The 12,500-nt window shown below is 40.4% G+C and overlaps 1 long non-coding RNA gene across 1 annotated transcript in view; it reads right to left on the minus strand.

Moving 5' to 3' along the window:
* Positions 1-12,500, minus strand: part of LOC121874022 — a 143,299-nt gene that overhangs the window by 42,445 nt on the left and 88,354 nt on the right. The window contains exon 2 of the long non-coding RNA XR_006090333.1: positions 10,133-10,170. This is a non-coding gene — a long non-coding RNA (uncharacterized LOC121874022). The remainder of the gene's footprint in view (positions 1-10,132; positions 10,171-12,500) is intronic.

Consider the following 12,500-nt stretch of genomic DNA (forward strand, 5'->3'; position numbering starts at 1 on the left):
AACAGCTAACCCGCCAATGTACTGACAGACTGAAACCTCTTGAAGTAAGCGGGTACAGCCCGCACTATGGTGCTAATATTAGAATTGTTAAAACAATGTACCTAGGCTATATAAGATCTCTAATAGATTACCACGCACCAGCCCTGGTCATTCGTGACGGAAAGGCGTTGACAAGCTCGAGAAAATGCAAAATAAAGCCCTCAGAATTATCCTAGGATGTCCCATAGGCACTAAATCTTAATATGAGGAAAGAACTAGGTATACCCAGTGTTAAAGATAGAATAATTGAATTCAACCTCATGATAGCCCTGAGGCTTCTGCGTGGTGATCCTGATAACATTGTTTCCTAAAATTACTAGAATGTATGAACCATGGGACTACTGAGTCTAAATGAATCCAAACTACAGCTACACATATGAAGATGTTTGGACTGGACCACCTGTACAAAGTTGAGACACAACAGCGCTTCCTGCCACCCTGGCGGACAGTTCGATATCACAATACCGACATATCCGCCTAAAAGATTAATTATACAAAGTATTTATCTCCAACACTGCCAAAGTGAGAGCTCTTGAACACATACACACTCTACAGACTGATGATAATATCACACATACCATCTACACTGATGGATCTCTTAACACCGCCTGTGGGAGGCTGGAGTGCTATTGTTGTGACTCAACCTGACGGTAATATAATTGAGAAAAGGAATTAGAGTTAACAACTGGGCATCCACTCTACAAACTGAATTAGTTGCCATACTCCAACTATCAAATTCATTGAAACCACTGTCACTGACAGTCTCATCATCACTGATTCTCTATCCTCACTACTTGCCCTTGACACCCTCAACTCAAGTTGTCACGAGCTTGTCTCTGAAGCCAGGCACAAATTTGCGTACCTTATTGACCGGGGTGTCAAGGTCAAACTGTTGTGGATCCCTCTCACATAGGCCTCCAAGAACATGACAGAGTTGATGCCCTCGCCAAACTCGCGTCTAACAAAGACACTGTTGAATACAACCTGAGTGTCAGATCCTAAAACTGTAATTAGGAAGGAACTTATTGATGAATTTGACGTAAGCAAACAAGTGCAAACAGGCAATAGTCGATCCATTGTTTACCATGATGAGATGTATTAAGTAAACATGTATAATGGAGCAAGTAACAAGATCACTAGATTACAAGATGTTGTCACTGTGTCAGGTCAAACTGTTGTGATCCCTCTCACATAGGCCTCTATGCATGACAGAGTTGATGCCCTTGTTAAACTCGCCAAGTGTCTAACAAGACACCAAGACTCAATTTGGGTTCGTCAAAGAACCCTTTAAAACTGTAATTAGAAAGAGCTTATTGACGAGTTTGACGCAAGTAGACAAGTGCAAACAGCACTAGTCGATCCATAGTTTATTTAAAGATGTATCAAGTGAAACATGTATATGGAGCAAGCAACAAGATCACTAGATTACAAGATGTTGTAACGCTAGATTAAGGTTAGGATATAAGTACTCTGGCAGAGCATCTTCAAGCAGATGTAAACAAACTAATGTGTGTGGCCATACATATACACACACTTGGAACACTACGTCCTCGACTGTGTGAAGATAGAACCTTTTAGGACAGGTCCAAGCAATAATTGTGTGTAAACGGTTACGGGCCACTTCATCTCTAATGGCAAGATAGCCGACATATTAAGATTGTATCTACTTTTTGCACTCAGTAACTATATCAGGTTCTCAAGTGTCCAATGATGCAATGTGTTTGAATACCTCCCTACATCACGTAAATGTGGAATAAATAAAGTGTGAGGCCAGACATACTGCCCTGTGCCACTACTGAAAAAAATGCACTCTCACGTGATTGTGAATAAGTTACCCCTTTATGTATACAGAACTAAACAAATAATGAAATGGAAATATCAGGTAATCCTTGTTAGCAATATCCTGACAACCAAGCAATTTACACCAAACCCTACTCTGTAATCCTTTTGTTACCGTTCACAGGGTGAGTGTGGGTGCATTAACAAAGTAGTTCAGAGTTGACACCTAAATCCCTCGCCTTCAAAAATAATTACTTTCGTTACATTCAGGGAAAGAGACGACGGAGCTCACGGGGAGGATGAAGACGTCTGGATCAAGTGTGGAACTATAAGATTTACTATCTATCTATCTATCTATCTATCTATCTATTTGTCTATCTATCTATCTATCTATCTATCTATCTGTCTATCTTTCTATCTATCTATCTATCTCTATGTATGTCTATTTAATTATCTATCTATCTGTCTATCTGTCTATCTATCTATCTATCTCTATGTATGTCTATTTAATTATCTATCTATCTGTTTATTTAGTTGTCTATCTGCCTATTTAATTATCTATCTATCTGCCTATTTAATTATCTATCTATCCGTCTCTTTAATTATCTATCTATCTGTCTATCTCACAACCTCAATTAATACTTTTCCTTCCTATCGTCAATTTAATTACGAAAACTACCCATCGATTTTTTTTGGGGGAGGGGAGAGGGGGGTATAGGGGTGAGGGGGTGAGGGGTGTAGGAGGGGAGAGGGGGGGTGGGGGTGGGGGAGGGGAGGAGGGAGGGGTGAGGGGGAAAGTGAGGGAATATTCGTGATAATTTAATATAAAAATGGGTGGATATTATTATTTTTTTAACTTGATAAAAATTAATATGGATATTTTTAAAAATTTTGAAAACTTAATCACCACCACCACCATTATCACCATCACCACCACCACTACCACCACCACCATTATCACCACCACCATAAACACCACCATCACCATCATCACCACCACCACCACCACCACCATAAACACCACCATCACCACCACCACCATTATCACCACCACCATAAACACCAACACCACCACCATCACCACCACCATAAACACCACCACCATCATCACCACCATCACCACTCTCACCACCACCATCATCACCACCACCACTATCACCACCACCATCATCATCACCACCATCATCACCACCACCACCATCACCACCACCATCAACACCATCACCACCACCACCACCATCAACACCACCACCACCATCACCACCATCACCACCATCTTCAACAATAACAACACTTGCTAACCTACCTCGCCTGCTTCCTAATAGTAGTTTCATATTCCTAGCTCTAAATGGCAAAGTTATTTCGAAATGCAAAACTGAGTAATGAAATTCGAGTGCGATTGTCAGAGGCAGTTGATATTCTGCCGGGATAGGTAAATCAGAAAGAAATTAAAAGCTATTCTCCCGTCAGACGCTGTAATTGCTTGATTCCCATGGCGTCATATTCACCTAATGCTCTGATTGGGGGGGATTTTCATGACGTCATTGTTGTGGAAACGCTCTTATTGGTTGATTTTACAAGGCATCCTATACACCAAATGTTCTCTTTGGGGGCAGGTGGAAATTCATTACGTCATTAAAGCGAACGCGCACTAATTGGTTGATTCTATGAGGTGTCTTCCTTACTAAACGTTCTGATTGGAGGACATCCATGACGTTACTTTAATTAAATAATTCGCATTGGCCGATTCTACATGACATCATCGCATGGTTTCCGCTTCACGTAGTCTATATGCATAATTTTCAACTTAATTCCTGATATGTGTCTGCGTTCGTCAGTCTAATGCTCATCTCTCTATCTATATCTAAATAGGAACCTAACCTAACCTAACCTAACCTAACCTAACCTAATCATTGTACACTGGAAGAGTTAAGTATATCGTAAGTATTATAGTTTACTCCAAGTTGACTGTTTACTTTTGTTTGTACATTTAAGTTATCTTAAGTGTCCTATAGTTTATACCTGTCTACATTTAGTGTTTGCTATTGATAATAAATTGACCACTGAGTAAGTTGTTTTAAAATGTTGTACTCTGTTGTTTGAGTTCAATGTTTGCTTTTGTTAATTTTACCCTAAGTTTTGTTGTTTACGTTTCATACTTTGTTTACTTTTGTTTGCCTTTTACACTTTCTGTTTACCTTTGTTTGCCTTTCACACTTTGTTTACATATATTTGTCTTTCATACTTTGTGTACTTTTGTTCGCCTTTCATACTTTCTGTTTACTTTTGTTTGCTTTTCATACTTTCTTCGTCTTTTGTTTGCACGATAAACATTAAGCAAGGTAGTTTAATTAATTAGGTGAGCGTAAAGTCTTAAATTACTTGTGGCATCGCGAAAAATTAATGGGACTCGGGAATAAATTGGCGGAAGTCTTTAGAAAACGGAGCCAGGGAGAGTCTTTAAGGGAAGTCTTATATAAATCATGATATTTATAATGAACACTAAATTGGGGGTTTTCTTTCATTTTAATTGCATATTAAGGCGAAGCTGTGTGTGTGTGTGTGTGCGTGTGTGTGTGTGTGTGTGTGTGTGTGTGTGTGTGTGTGTGTGTGTGTGTGTGTGTGTGTGTGTGTCCCTATTATACCATGGTCGAACTCTATCTATCTATCTACACTCGCTTCATCGCCCCACCCTTCACTTAAACCAAAAATAAACCAAATAAACCAGAAATAAACCAGAATTAGGAAGAATTTTTTACACTCGTTTCGACCTTCTATCTAAGCTAGGTCTAAGAGAGAGATGCTGCACGATGCTGTGGTGACTGTCGTGAAGGATGATCACTCCACCTTATCTCTTCCCGCTTTTGAAGTTGTTCCTGGTTTAGGTTTAGTGAAGTAGCTCCGTTAAAACCAAGATAAAGTGTTTTTTAAGTAGCTCCGTTAAAACCAAGATGAAGTGTTTTTGTAAGTAGCTCCGTTAAAACCAAGATAAAGTGTATTTTTTAGTCGTTCCGTTAAAAACAAAGATAAAAGGTCCATTTTTTCCTCCCAGGTTTTACCCGTTTAGCTGAGGTTGACTTCTGGAGATATCGCGGTCTTGTATAACAGGCTCTTAACTTACAATAATCGCTGGGAATTTTCTGCTCCTAACAAGATAATAATCTGATCTTTAAATTCCAAGGAGGAGAATTTTACCTCCATTATCCATTTAGAACTTAATTTTCTCTTTTAGTTTTATCGTGTTTTTGTGTTTCTTTTTATATTTATGGAAGCACTCAAGGCCGAGGGCTAGTCATTAGTTCAATTTAGTCGAATTAAGTAAAAAGGAAAACATCCTCCCACGCGAAAAACATCCGTTCGTCAGGAAAGATCTCAACATGTAAAAATATTTCAATGGCATTTATTAAGGTCTTGGCCAGAGGAGGGAAGGTGATTATCCATCGGGTTTGAGTCTCGGAAGACTTTCGCTTTTAATTTCACCACCGTCGTCGCCCCGCCCTCTGGTCTCTTAAGTGGTCACAGGAGCCCGTCTTAGTGTCCTCAAGGAAGGGTTACCACGGACCTCCTCCCCTCCTAAATGGTCGCAGTAACCTTTGGCAAGAATTTATCCAATGACCTAACCCGGGGAAGGATATCGCTGAAGGATTTTTCAAGTTGTCATGGACAGAGGTATTCCCATCCTTCTCCTTTGGTTTTCCTGAAGGATTCCTCAATTTGTCCTAGGCTTTGGTTGTGGCGTCCTGCGTGATGGATTTTCCCTCAAAGATTCATCATACTGTCGAAAATGGCATTCGTAGCATCCCCTCGCTTGAAGAATTTGTCTGTAGGATTTCTTAAATTATTTGAGACGTCACTCGTGGCTTCCTCCTAGAAAGATTTTTCTGTGGCCAAATGCCTGTCGAGAGAAATTTTACGTGTGCCTGACCCGGCGTAAGAGAGTATAGCGGCTGTCAGTGGAGGCTCTTACTCCCGCCCTCCCAAGTTATCTTCTCAAGCCACGGCTGCCACCACCACCACCAACTTAAAGAGCATAAATAATAATTCCGACCACAAGACGTGATTTTATTGTTTTTATTCTCGTAACTAATGGTGTGTGTGTGTGTGTGTGTGTGTGTGTGTGTGTGTGTGTGTGTGTGTGTGTGTTCCCCTGTACCCTCAAGAAGGTTAGGTTTCTCATCGTGTCTGACTCTGGTTGTGACGGTGAGCTCTCGTGGATAATTGTGACTTTACAGTTTCCTGAATGGTTGGGAAATTTGTCTCCGAGGTTACCGGCGTCTTGATGTTTTCTTAAAGGATTCGTGGGTTTATATTATTATGGCTACTGCTTGTGTCAAGGAAAAGGTGTGGCAATATGGATTCACGTCTGTTAATGAATGGTTACAACTTACAATGAACCGTTCTAGTAATTGGCTGCTTCTTTCTGCGACCAAGACACCATCAGGAAGCTACGACTTAATGTTCATCCTGTAAGACACTGACAACCTGTATCTTTGTCCTTTTCCAGCCTGTAAGATACTACCAGAGCCTACATTTGCCTCCAACCATCCTGTAAGGTAATAAAACAGCCTACACACCTCTCACGTCATCCACCAAGTGTAAAAAAGGAAAAAGTGAACACCCGGCTCATTCATGTCCGTCACCGACCCTTGCTACGAGGATCTTGTAACCTGAGACCCGCCGCGGCAGGAGGAGGAGAAAGAGAAGGAAGATGGTGTAGGAGGAGGAGGAGGAAGGAGAGAGGAACAGGAGGAGGAAAAGGATCGTGTAGGAGGTGGGTGTAGGATGGAGGGAGAGAGGAGTCCTTCAGGGTAGGTGCGGGTCATCTCACACACTGTTGACGTAGGTCGTAAACCCCCCCGCCAATAAACCCTTTCCCGAAATGGTTTGTTTTATCGCCTCACAAGATTTCAGAGAGAGAGAGAGAGAGAGAGAGAGAGAGAGAGAGAGAGAGAGAGAGAGAGAGAGAGAGAGAGAGAGAGAAAGAGAGAGAGAATGGCCGCGTAAGATCTCTAGGTGAACATCCAACCATCCCGGGGTAGGAGAGTAAGAATCCTGGGTGGCGAGGAAGATTTTAGGGTGGCGAGTAAGATATCCAGGCGAGTATCCTAGCATCCCGGGATTGGTGAGCAAGATTTCCAGGATAGAGAAGATATTTTTAAGGCCACGAGCAAGATTTTGGGTTTTTGATCAGATTAACGAAGAAAATTTTAGGATGACGAGGAAGATTTTGTGTTTTTGGTCAGAGTGGCGAGCAAGATTTGTGTTCATGATATCAAGGTGGTGATCAAGATAACAAGTTTATAATGTGATGATATTATACTGGTATTACTCTCTCTTCCTCCTTAATTCATCTCTCTCTCTCTCTCTCTCTCTCTCTCTCTCTCTCTCTCTCTCTCTCTCTCTCTCTCTCTCTGTCTGTCTGTCTCTCTCCTATCTGTCTGTCTGTCTGTTCTCCTTAATCGAAGACCAAGAGCAATATCCCGTGCCGGAGAAAACTGTCCTACCCAGCGATATTTCCCGATTTCTACTTGATTGCCATTCATCTCAGGTAAAACAATAGCTTTCTCTTTACCTTTATGCTTTCTCTGAAAACTCTCTTTTTTAATGTCACTAATACTTTCTCTTATTCCTTTTTCTTTTTTTTACTCTAGTACTTTTCCTTTTATACTTTCTTTTTTACTTTAATACTTTCTCTTTATACTTTCTTTGTTACTCTAATGCTTTCTTTTTTACTCCCACTAATACTTTCTCTTAATACTTTCTTTCTACTCTCACTAATACTTTCTATTGATACTTTCTTTATTCACTCCCACTAATACTTTCTCTTCATACTTTCTCTTTTTTTACTCACACTAATAATAATATATCTTTACTTCAATATTTTTACTCTAATATTTACCTTTTAATATTTACTCTTAATCTGGAATTTTATTTTAATTTTTTTTGCTTTATATTCTAATGTTTTCTATTAACTCTATCATTTACTCTTTCCTTAATGTTTACTCGTCACTTAAGTAGTTTATTTATTTGTTATTCTTATATGAGAAAATTTATAATGCAACTTAATACTGGTGGTGGGTCAGTTATTATTATTATTATTATTATTATTATTATTATTATTATTAGAAATAGTAGTAGTAATGTAGGTGTTATTGTACTAGTAGTAGTAGTAGTAGTAGTGGTGGTGGTAGTAGTAGTAGTAATAGTATCATCACTATTATTACTACTATCACAACCACTACAACTACTACCATCACCGGTACAACAACCACCACTACAACTCCCCTACCACCACAACAGCCCTCAACCACCACCACCTCTACCACAACAACCCCCAACCACCACTACTACAACCCCCTACCACAATAACAACCCCCAACCACCACCACTACACCCCCCCCACCATTTTAACTCGTTCAGGTCGTCGTGGTCTCGTTTATATTGTCTACTTTCGCTGCCTCTTTAGTATTTGTAAGTCGAATGGCGTACTTTAATGCAATTAACTTAAATGCATGTTGCAGTATATCCTTCCGGAAGTAATTACACGAGGAAATTCAAATGCAGCGTTATGTGTGTGTGTGTGTGTGTGTGTGTGTGTGTGTGTGTGTGTGTGTGTGTGTGTGTGTGTGTGTGTGTGTGTGTGTGTGTGTGTGTGTGTGTGTGTGTGTGTGTGTGTGTGTGTGTGTGTGTGTGTGTGTGTGTGTGTGTGTGTACGTATAAATTCATGCAGAGCCATATGTATTCAGTAAACATCACACACACACACACACACACACACATATACACACCAAATTTACACACAAATCCTGTCCAATTATTACAGACAGATGAAACTAAGTGATATATCCCCTTATCAATATCATTCCTGCCTCACCATAATAATATAAATTACTTATTACTGATACCGAAAATAATATAAACTATACAAACACAAACAATAACCTATAACACATACATTATATATCCACGGTCCACTATCATCATCTACATAAATTCTGTTTCATACAATTTTGTTCTCTATTACTGGTATCTGTCTGTAATATACATTTTGTTCTACATAAACTACATCATAAATTTTGTAATATAAATTATTGTGTTTAATATAAATTCGCTAATACTATTTTTTTCATATCACTTCTCAATATAAATTCTAATACAAAGTAACTTCAGTTCATTATAAACTTAGTTCACTAAACAGCTAATCAATACAAATTGTTAAATATAAATCGTAATAAACCTGAAACTTTGATCAATACACATTTTAATATCAATTTCCTATCAATAAAAATTCTGACCATTATATATATATATATGAACCCTCTTAATGAAACGAAATTAAATGTTCTTCTATGTGATTCAATTTGGGATGTTCCTTCTCTTAATTGAAATGTGTAATGAATTCGAACGCTTTAAAAACCTATCAGGATTTAATCCCTTGAGTACGCTCTAATTCTCTTAGTACAATGATTTAGCAGACTGAGTAAGATATATGAACCTCCTGGGTACGATGATTTTTCTGTAGTATGAGTACTGTACCATGAATTCAGGTTGAGTACGATGACTTCTGCATGAGTACGATGACTTCAGTAAGGCATATTACCCTCCTGAGTACGATGACCAAGCCCTTTGAACATTATGACCTATTCCCTTGGGTACGAAGATATTATCTAAGCAGGGCAAATCATCGAGCTTAACGAGAGAGAGAGAGAGAGAGAGAGAGAGAGAGAGAGAGAGATTTTCCTAACACACTATTCTTACCCCTAGTCAATGTGATGCCGTAACTAATCTAATAACAGACAGACAGACATACAGACAGACTAATAAAAAAAAAAAGATAGATCTGTCCACCTTTTCAGAAATATTACAAACCGTGGAATAATATAATAGACTCGTGTTATAGTTCCGAGTTACTGAGGGGGACAAGAATAGCAGGTTTTCCTTACATATTCCCCCCCTGTTGATAAAGCGGCCACAACTTCACTTAAGAACCGACTAACCAACTACCAACACTTAATCTGGACTTATTTATTACGATGATCAAACTCTGTGTAAAATTAACTTCAATGGACAGACATACAGACGGAAATACAAACGATAGGTGAAGAATAACACGATATTCCCCCAAGTGAAAACAGACAGACTAGCGATACAAACAACTAAACCCCCACCCCCACACCCACCCCACCTTCCTCTCCCCCTCCCCCACAAAATAAATGCGGCGACACACACGAGCACACATTAATATCAACATTTCGAGCACAAGTTAAAGGCTCACTTGACTAAAGGTCTTACAAACAGCATTTATGTTACTCACGTCAAGCCTCGGCACTCCAGATGAACTTCTCTCTCCTCCTGAAAAAAAAAATGAAAAGAAAAATTATATTCTTCTGGGAGTGAACCCTCGAGTAAGCTTTCATGAACACACACGTAAAATGTTCTCAAAGACTGTATATAATTTCTTTCATGGTTTATTAAATGGGTAGACTCAAGTATATACAGTATATATATATATATGCCACAATAGTAACTACCTTCAGAATATATCATGGAATTAACTCACTGTATATTTATTTTACAGGATACATTGTGTTATGATCCTAGTCACACACACACACACACACACACACACACACACACACACACACACACACACACACACACACACACACACACACACACACACACACACACACACACACACACACACACACACACACACACACACACACACACACACACACACACACACAAAGTAAGAGAGAGAGAGAGAGCTAGCCAGACAGGTCAATAATATATCCATAAATAATAAAGAAGGAGACGTATTCAATAACCATCTCCTCAGTACACACACAGCCACACATTACCCCCGACACACCGCTACACCCCACACCAAATAACATGCAGAATTCACCAAACGGGAATTACGCCGTGAATCTTGTCAACAGTGCGTTAGCGAGTGAGGCGGGGCAATCCAGCTGATTAAACAGTGTGCCGTTTGCTCTGTTATTACCAGGTGCGTCATTAAAGAAGACATTACGTGTATATTTGTTCATGAGGAGTTTGTGTGAGGTGATAACGTGCGAACTTGATGGTGGTGATTGATGATAGTGGTGATGGTGGTGTAGTGATGGTGTAATAAGTGGTGATGGTGGAGTAGTGGTGATGGTGATAATACTAACAGTCGTGATTTTTCTCTCAACAATCCTTCTCCACCTGTAATATTCCTCCTCCTCATCCTTTCCACCACAATTGTCTTCCTCCTCACCTCGTCCACCATCACAGGCAAGCGGACCACCTCATCCTCCTCCTTTTCTTTTTCTTCCTCCTCCTCCTCCTCCTACTCCTCTTCTTCTTCTTCTTCTTCTTCTTCTTCTTCTTCTTCTTCTTCTTCTTCCTCCTCCTCACAGCCAAATGGACCACCGTGAGAGCCTTAACAACACACTCATCAAGTCATCACGGGGAGGGAGGAACGCACTCATCAAGTCATCACTACCAGCCATCACGTGGAGGGAGGAACACACTCATCAAGTCATCATCACGGGGGGAACACACTCATCAAGTCATCACTACCAGTCATCACGTGGAGGGAGGAACACACTCATCAAGTCATCATCACGGGGGAAACACACTCATCAAGTCATCACTACCAGTCATCACGGGGAGGGAGAACCTCATCAAGTCATCACGGGAACACACTCATCAAGTCATCACTACCAGTCATCACGTGGAGGGAGGACACACTCATCAAGTCATCACAGGGGGAACACACTCATCAAGTCATCACTACCAGTCATCACGTGGAGGGAGAACACACTCATCAAGTCATCATCACGGGGACACTCATCAAGTCTCATCATCACGTCATCATCACATCACAGGGGGACACACTCATCAAGTCATCATCACGGGGAACACACTCATCAAGTCTCATCATCACAGGGGAACACACTCATCAAGTCATCATCACGGGGAACACACTCATTAAGTCATCATCACGGGGACACACTCATCAAGTCATCATCACGGGGGACACACTCATCAAGTCATCATCACGGGGAACACACTCATCAAGTCATCATCACGGGGAACACACTCATCAAGTCTCATCATCACGGGGAACACACTCATCAAGTCATCATCACGGGGGAACACACACTCATCATCAAGTCATCATCACGGGGGGAACACAATCATCAAGTCATCATCACGGGGGGAACACACTCATCAAGTGATCATCACGGGGGGAACACACTCATCAAGTCATCATCATCAGTCATCACGTGATATTGGACATACTAACTCAACAGTCGCTTTGCTAAATATTTTTTTTAATTGTGTTACGGCGTGATGGATCCCGCCTTAAAAAATATCCTGTTTATTAGCAGCTCTGACGTCACGCCCGCCCACCACGCCCATGCCCACGCCCCCGGTTCTCTAAAATGCATGAGTGTTTTTTTTTTAGGAATTAGAATTTATTTATTATTTTTTTAGTTGAAATTTGGCTGCGGATGGTTGCTAGTTTATTGTGCATTCTATATTTATTATGTCTGCCAATGGGAGGTCACGAGGTATTGTGGTTGTGTGGTTGTAAGTGTGGTTAGAGAACAGGTTTGTGGTTGTGTGGTTGTAGTTTTGGTTTAGAGAGCGGGTTTCTAGTTGTGATATGGTTATAGGTGGGGGTT

Source organism: Homarus americanus, unplaced genomic scaffold (assembly GCF_018991925.1).
Source record: "Homarus americanus isolate GMGI-L3 unplaced genomic scaffold, GMGI_Hamer_2.0 scaffold25827, whole genome shotgun sequence".
NCBI lineage: Eukaryota > Metazoa > Arthropoda > Malacostraca > Decapoda > Nephropidae > Homarus > Homarus americanus.